The sequence below is a fragment of the Carettochelys insculpta genome, chromosome 6 (genome assembly GCF_033958435.1).
Source record: "Carettochelys insculpta isolate YL-2023 chromosome 6, ASM3395843v1, whole genome shotgun sequence".
NCBI classification, from domain to species: Eukaryota; Metazoa; Chordata; order Testudines; family Carettochelyidae; genus Carettochelys; species Carettochelys insculpta.
This window is the reverse complement of record NC_134142.1, coordinates 123636793-123645709: the sequence shown is the minus strand read 5'-3', so window position 1 is coordinate 123645709 and position 8917 is coordinate 123636793.

Here is an 8917-nt window from a genome sequence, read left to right as displayed (position 1 = left end):
GGAAAGGTTTTATCCTAAGGCACAGTCCCAGATCAGAGCAAAGCAGCAACAAAACCCACCCACTTCCTGGCTGTAACGGATCTGTGCAGAGTCTAAACTCCAGGACATTAGGGGGCCGGGCATATGTATACGTGTTGCCAGTTCCCCCTGGGAGAGCCCCTGCTCTTGCTGTGCTTTGATAGATGGCGGAAACAGAGAAAGAACTGGGTGTGTTTAGCCTGCAGAAGAGAAAGTTGAAAGAGAACATAAGCATCTCCAAATAGGTAAAGTAACAGAGAGGAAGCCGTGCTAGTCTATACACTATCAAAACAAAAGCAGTCAAGTAGCACTTTAAAGACTAGCAAAATAGTTTATTAGGTGAGCTTTCGTGGGACAGACCCACTTCTTCAGACCATAGCCACACCAGAACAGACTCAATATTTAAGGCACAGAGAACCAAAAATAGTAAGCAAGGAGGACAAATCAGAAAAAGATAATCAAGGTGGTCCACTCTGATTTGCTCACCTTGATTATCTTTTTCTGATTTGTCCTCCTTGCTTACTGTTTTTGGTTCTCTGTGCCTTAAATATTGAGTCTGTTCTGGTGTGGCTATGGTCTGAAGGAGTGGCTCTGTCCCACGAAAGCTCACCTAATAAACTATTTTGCTAGTCTTTAAAGTGCTACTTGACTGTTTTTTGTTCAAATAGCTAAAGGCCATGCTAAAGAGACCGGTGATCATTTGTTTTCCACATCCACTAAGACTAGGGCAAAGAATTGGCTTAGACTGCAGCAAGGGAGTTTCAGGTTCGATATTAAGAAAAACTTTCTAATTCTAAGGATAGTTGAAGCACTGGGACAGGTTATCGAAGGTGGGAGGGGGTGCAGGCCCCCTCGGGGGTGTGGAATTTCCTAAGGGCAGCGCAGCAGGATTGGTTTCAGGGTCACAGGAGCATCCACCTCATTAAGAACATAAGAACGGCCACTACTGGGTCAGACCAAAGGTGCATCTAGCCCAGCATCCTGTCTGCCGACAGTGGCCACTGCCAGGTGCCCCAGAAGAGGTGGACCGAAGACAATGATCAAGCGATTTGTATCCTGCCATCCATCTCCAGCCTCCAAACAGAGGTCAGGAACACCATTCTGACCCCCTGGCTAAGAGTCTTTTATAGTCCTAACCTCCATGAATTTATCCAGCTCTTCCTTGAACTCTCTTATAGCCCTGGCCTTCACAGCCTCCTCTGGCAAGGAGTTCCACAGGTTGACTGTGTGCTGTGTGAAAAAGAACTTTCTTGTATTAGCTTTAAACCTGCTGCCCATTAATTTCATTTGAGCTGCGTCTACACGTGCACGCTACTTCGAAGTAGCGGCACCAACTTCGACGTTAGGCGGCGAGACGTCGAAGTCGCTAACCTCATGAGGAGATAGGAATAGCGCCCTACTTCGACGTTCAACGTCGAAGTAGGGACCGTGTAGACGATCCGTGTCCCGCAACGTCGAAATTGCTGGGTCCTCCATGGCGGCCATCAGCTGGGGGGTTGAGAGATGCTCTCTCTCCAGCCCCTGTGGGGCTCTATGGTCACCGTGGGCAGCAGCCCTTAGCCCAGGGCTTCTGGCTGCTTCTGCGGCAGCTGGGGATCTATGCTGCAGGCACAGGGTCTGCAACCAGTTGTCAGCTCTGTGTATCTTGTGTTGTTTAGTGCAACTGTGTCTGGGAGGGGCCCTTTAAGGGAGCGGCTGGCTGTTGAGTCCGCCCTGTGACCCTGTCTGCAGCTGTGCCTGGCATCCCTATTTCGATGTGTGCTACTTTGACGTGTAGACGTTCCCTCGCTGCGCCTATTTCGATGTTGGGCTGAGCAACGTCGAAGTTGAACATCAACGTTGCCGGCCCTGGAGGACGTGTAGACGTTATTCATCGAAATAGACTATTTCGATGTTGGCTGCACGTGTAGACGTAGCCTTGGTGTCCTCTAGTTTGTATATGATGGAAACAAGTAAATAACTTTTCTTTATTCACCCTCTCCACACTGCTCATGATTTTATAGACCTCTGTCATATCCCCCGTCAGTCTCCTCTCTCCTAAACTGAAAACTCCCAGTCTCTTTAACCTCTCCTCATATGGGACCCGTTCCAACCCCCAGTCATTTAATTTTGCCCTTTTCTGAACCTTTTCTAATGCCAAAATATCTTTTTTTGAAGTGAGGAGACCACATCTGTGCGCAGTATTCAAGACATGGGCATACCATAGTTTTATAAAGGGGCAGTAAAATATTCTTTGTCTTAATTTCTGTCCCTTTTTTAATAATTCCTAACATCCGATTTGATTTTTTGACTGCTGCTGCACACTGTGTGGATGTTTTCAGAGAACTATCCACTATAATCTCAGGATCTCTTTCCTGATTAGTTGTAGCTAAATTAGCCCCTATCATACTATTATATATACTTGGGGTTATTTTTGCCAATGTGCATTACTTTACACTTGTCCACATTAAATTCATTTGCCATTTTGTTGCCCAATCACTCAGTTTGGTGAGATCTTTTTGAAGTTCTTCACAGTCGGCTTTCGTCTTTACTATTTTGAACAGTAACATAGAGGGAGACGTGCTAGTCTATATACTATCAAAACAAAAAAGCAGTCCAGTAGCACTTTAAAGACTAACAAAATAATTTATTAGGAAATGAGCTTTCGTGGGACAGACCCACTTCTTCAGACCATAGCCAGACCAGAACAGACTCAACAGTGTAGTATCGTCTGCAAACTTTAGCACCTCACCACTTACGCCTTTCTCTAGATCACTTATGAATTAGTTGAATAGTATTGGTCCTCTGACTGACTCTTGGGGAACATCACTCGTTACCCTTCTCCATTCAGAAAATTTACCATTTTTTCCTACCCTTTGTTTCCTGTCTTTCAACCAGTTCTCAATCCATGAAAGGATCTTCCCTCTTATCCCATAACAACCTAATTTACACAAGTATCAGAGAGTTAGTCTGTATCTTCAAAAACAACAAGAAGTCCTGTGGCACCTTACAGACTTATAGTTATTTTGGAGCATAAGCTTTCGTGGGCAAAGACCCGCTTCATCAGATGCATCTGATGCCACAGGACTTCTTCTAATTTACACAAGAGCCTTTGGTGAGGAACTTTGTCAAAGGCTTTCCGGAAATCTAAGTATACTATATCTACTCTATTCCCTTGGTCCACATGTTTGTTAACCCCTTCAAAGAATTGCAATAGATTAGTAACATGTGATTTCCCTTTACAGAAACCAGGTTGACTTTTGCCCAACAAATTATGTTCTTCTACGTGTGTGGCAATAGGTTACTGGTTTTACATCTGCGTATTCACATTTCTATACCGATGAATTGAGTTTTTACATTCTACAGACGTATTTTCTTACCTGTGCCAAAAGGTTTGTTTTTGTTTTTGTTTTTGTTTTTGTTTTGTCATGTGAACATAATGAAATTTCCATTGGTTTGGATGACATTAGACAGGTTGGGCAGGGGGACTGCTAACTGCAGGGACAAAAAGTGGGGCCTTATGTAAAACAGGAGAAGACCCATTTCTGGAGGTTTTTAAGAACAGGTTAGACAGATAGGGATGTCCTAGACTTTCCTTGGCCATGCTTCTGCACAGAGGAGACTAGAAGTGTTTCTGCTAATCTTTCCCTCCCAAGTGGATTTTTTCCATCCATGTGCATATTAAATTTTGTTATATGCACCAATGTCTGTGTGAATGTGCACCACTAATAGAAACACAATCCTAGCTGTGGGTGCTCTGCTAATCAGCTGGGTGGTATCTGAATCTCTCCTGGATGGGCACCCAAGCTCACTGCTTACAGGAACACTGGACTCTATGACCTCTTGAGATTCCTTCCACCTCTATAGTACTATCATCATCGTCATCATCATCATCATCATCAACAACCATGGGCTCAGCACCTGTTGGTGTCTGATGCCTCTCTCACTATTTCCTTCCATCTTCCCCTGCCCAGTGCAGAGTGGCTCAGTGTCTGTAGACTAGCTCTGCACCAATCTATTACATCATCTACCCATTCTGGGTGGGGTCGGCCTCTCCTGTTTGAACCGTCCATTATGCTGAATACCAGGGTCTCGATTTTTCGTTCATCGTTCATTCTGCAAATATTCCCGAATAGCTGTAACTTCCATTGTGTAACCTTCTGCTGGAGGTTCTCTTTGGGCTGTATCCTCCTACACAATTCCTCATGGGCGAGAGGGTCACCAATGAGGAATTCTATAGTACTATGGTTCTTATATTTCTCTTAACAATATTTTGGTTTTTTTGGTTCAAAACAACTTTTCTATAGTTGTTGATTTTTAACCATGGTCAATGGCAAAATGAAACATTACAATTCCCTTAAAACAAAACGCTTCACTTGGCCAATGTTCCCTCTAATTTTGTTCCATCCACGGGTGGAATAAATTTTGTTCTGTGCACCAAGGCGTGTGCACCACCCAGAGGAAAACACGCTGCCAGCGGCAGGCGCTATGCTAATCAGCAGGGCAGCACCTGAATCTCTCCTGGGTGTCCATCCAGTGCTCAGCTTACAGGGAACGCTGGTCCCACCTTGGTCCCGCCCCTTCTTGCAGCTGGGCTCCTCTTCTTGAGGAACTTAAACAGGCAAAAAAGAAACGGGGAACTATGCTGTTCATGTTGCAGGGAGGGAAGCTGAGGTTTGGGGCAATTCTGTGACTTGCCCAAACTCAGGCAGGAAGTTCGTACTGAAGCTGGAACATGAGCCCAGATCTTCTGAGGCCCTCTTTGGTGCCACACCGAAGAGGCCAGCCGTTGGGTGTTTGGAGTGACAAACAGTTGGGCGCAGCCAGGAGTGGCGGCTGTGAAGACAGTTGTGTGAGAGCAGCACTGTTACCACTCACTCCCTGATTCCCAGGCGGTGGTGGTAACAGCATATTTCCTGGCCAGGTTCTGTTCTGCTTTCACTGAACTTGTCTGCAGGCGTTCCCCGGCTGTCTCCTCACTACCACTGGGACAATCCTAGTGCCTGCAGGCTATGGAGCAGCTGAGAAAGCAGAATTGAAAGACAGCGGGCTCTTGCCCCGCTAAGCCTCAGACTCACTTTATGCCTTGGCTTCGGGGGGGTGGGGCGAGAGGTCAGTCATTAGGAAATCCCCAGGAAAGAGGCTGCTGAGTTTCAGAGGTTGAATCTTAGCAGCCTCCCTCCCCTGCCAGCCATGCTGAAAGCATTGAAGCATTTGACTGGCTGCATTTTGAAACAGTGGTTTCCCTTTGTGCCAGGAAGTAATTTAACTGCTTGTCTTTCTGTCATGCCAACAAAGAGGTTTCTTCCCCCTTTCAGTTTCAAGCACCTGCTACGCTGAGCAAGAGTTCCTCACCATTAAAGCCCTGGAGTGCGGCTCAGGGTGCCTGAGTTCTATTGTTGGCTCTGCCACTGAATGGTTGCATGTCCTTAGGCATGTCACTTAACCTCAACAGCGACAGCAGGGGTTTTCTGTGGCTGTCGCTAATGCTCTTGCCCTGAACAGCCTAGGCTGGGGGTGAGGTTGGCTTCACCAGAGTGCTCAGAGCACCAGATTTTTTTGCATATTCCCAACCGAAAAAATGGGACTGACCTAATTTCTTAGTGTGACCCTCCCCTGCATCCAGCCCCTGGCATTAAGGACTGTTAAAGTCTTGTACCCCTGGGTAACGATTGTGTCTTGAAAGTGAATGGGCACTACGCACAGCTGTGACTGGGAGAGGGGTGGGGGTTGGAGCTGGAGCAGGGGGTAAGAGGCTTCACAATGAGGGTTCCCTGTAAGCTGAGTGCTTGGGCAGCCTCCCAGGAGAGATTCAGGTGCTGCCCACATGATTAGTAGCGTGCCCCAGCCACCAGCATGTGTTTCTATTGGTGGTGCACATTTGTACATACCTTGGTGCATGTAACAACATTTATTCCACCCATGCATGGAAAAAAATTAGAGGAAACCCTGCTCGGAACTCCTGGGTTCTATTTACAGCTCTTAGGAGCAGAAGGGGGTTTCGTGGTTGAAGCACCAGCCAGAAACCAGATATTGCCCGTACCTCACCACTGAAAATGCCTGTTCAGAGCTGGACTTTGCTGTGTGAGTGGAATACTCACAGATTCAATCAGCGCAGGAGTGAATTCCAAAGTCAGAGATTCCCCTCCCCTCTGCTGCAGTTCCGTCTCTTTAAATGGCTCTACCAGCCACAACCAATGCTCTCTCTAATCTTTTGCATCCATGGGTGGATGTTTTTCATCCAAGTGTAGAATAATTTTGTTATGTGCGCCAAGTCATGAGTGAATGTGCACCACTCAGAGAAACACAAATCCAGCAGAGGGTGCTCTTCCCATCAGCCGGGCAGCATTTGAATCCCCCTCCGGGCAGCTGCACAAGCTCCCAGTACAGGGAACACTGGTAACACCAATGGCCAGTTTACACAGGGTTTTAATAGACATTATCTTCTTCTTCTCTGAGGAGGACATGGTGGGAATGAGGCCTCCAACTGGGAAAAATGAAGCTCTCCAGCTCAGTGTAATGCATCTAGGCTGTTCTGCTGGCTACCGATATATTAATGTTTTTGCTACTTTGATCAAAGGCCCTTGTAGCCTATTGACCTGAAGGGCATACATAACCCCTGATTCTATAGTGTACGGACACTTCCTAATCACTAATGTGTTCATCTTCTGGTAGGAAATTACCACTCTCCCCATTTCCCGCATGAAAACTGTGGCCCAGACAGACTAAGTGACATCACCAAGGTCAGATGGGGAATCTGTGGCGGAGGAGGGAATCCAGGTTTCCCGAGTCCCAGGCTGGCCTGGGAGCAGGAACTGATGTACAGAAAGACAGCTGAGGAACACAATAGCTTCGCAGCCTTTCCTAGGGGCTTTGAGCCAAGCCCCTACTGAGCATTTCTGTGTTGTGACTCCCCTGCATCTCCACCTTGAGTTGCCTTGGAGGTAGAGCTGGCTCTGATTGCCTCAGCCCAACGGCAGCCTCATCTCCTGAGTTTAGAGAGGAAATGAGCTTGTGCCTCCCACCTCCTTATGCATTCCTGGTGCAACAAGAAACTTGTCAACACACCCTGACTTTCCAGGAAATGCTGACTAAGCCCTGTACACCCTTGCCCCATCCCTCCTCTGAGCCCCCCGTTCCCTTCTTACCCCCACCCCTCCTATCATTCACTCTTCCCCACCCGCCGTCACTTGCTCATTTGCACTGAGATGAGAAGGGCCCCTTTTCCACTGGGTGTTCATTCGAACACTGGACATCCGGCTGCCCTGCAGTGCCAGTAACACTTATTACCCATTACAGGCTCTCTGCTTTCCTTCCCTTCCCATGGCTTAGTCTGTTCCTTTAAGATGTAAGATGTGTGGAATAATTTTTATTGTGTGCACTGGGACATATAGAGATGTGCACCACCAATAGAAACACAGGCTGATGACGCTCTGCTAATCATCTGGGCAGCATTTGACTCTCTCCTGGGCAACCGCCAACCACACAGCTTCCAGGAAACACTGCTTGAAGCCCTTTCCCTGCCCGTGGGATCGTAATCTAAACACAGCGCCTGTGCCTGGCTTTGGATTTGCAGCCATTTCACTGCAGAGTCTCTTCCGAAGGGACTTCATTTGCTTTTGCCTCCCTGGACAGGCTGGAAGGGACGTCATCCTGAATCCCCAGAAGTGCTAAAGTCCTCTGGAAATCAAAGGGGAAGAATACAAACCCTGATGCAGCAAGGAAGAAGCAGTCCTGTAGCACCCAAAGGACTAAAGACTGAGTTCTCGTGGGAAAGGCTAACGTAGATTAGCTAATCTGGAAAGCTGAAGAAGTGGGTGTTAGCCATGAAAGCTCCTTAGCTAATCAGCTCCCCCTCTGAGAGGGCAAGGAACTCTCACTGCCTCCCTGGGGCTGTCTGCCTGGAGAGATGGGTTCCAGCCCTCCTGCCTCCCTTGTTGTGGCACAGGAAGGAGCAAGGGGCACAGAGATAAGAGCTGTATTAAGGGCAGCTCAGTACAGAGCCAGCAGTTAACTCTTTCAGGGCCCTGCAATGAATACAACTCGCCCTCGTGAATCCACGCACTAGCTAATTCTCACCAGCGTCTCACCGAGCGTAGCGCTCAGTGACAGAGATGGCGTCAGAGCCGGGGGGTGAGGTGTTAGGCCTGTGGGGATGGAAGACCTGGCCTGTGTTTTTCCAGGGGTCGTCTCTTCCCATCTGCCTCCTTCCCCCTGCAACCCCGGTCTTTTTCCTACCCGCATAATGTAGGAAGGCAGCTAACCTCTCCACACTGCTGCTGGTCACCTGCCTACTCTAGCTGCCCCCATCTCCTAGCTACAGCGTGGGCAAGAAGGGGTTAAGCCCTACGGATGCATGGAGCCCTGGACTTCCTCAGGGAACCAGCCAGAGAGGTGGCTGAGCAGGGGAGGGTGCCTGGGGGACAGGCCCCGTACTTCCTGGGGGCAGGACCCAGAGCGGGGACAGCGTGTGACGAGGGTGCTAAGCGCCCCGGCCTGGGGACCTGCAGGATCGGGCACAAGCTGCTCAGACGTGGCTTCCTCCCCACCACGGCAGGGCTGAGCCGAGGGGCGGAGAAGTTTCCCCACTCCAGTGCTGTGTGGGGCTTGGGCCGATGCAGGGCCCAGGGCCGGGAGCCGGAGAAGGAAGGAGCCTGCCAGCCAGGCTGTTTGTGAGCTGAAGGATCCATCCAGAGGGCCTGGCTCTCTGCACAGCACTGGAGTACGCCCTTTAAACCCCCAGACAGGGACAGGCACAGCCAGTTACACTGCAAGGAGCCCAAAGTGGCCTGTTTGGAGAGGCTGAGACCCAGCGCCCACCTCCCCGGAGAGTAGGGTGAAGCCACCCAGGCAGCACGCAGGGCGTGATGCAAACAGCTCTTGTGACTTGCAGGGCGCACTGCGTGGGAAGGACAGTCAG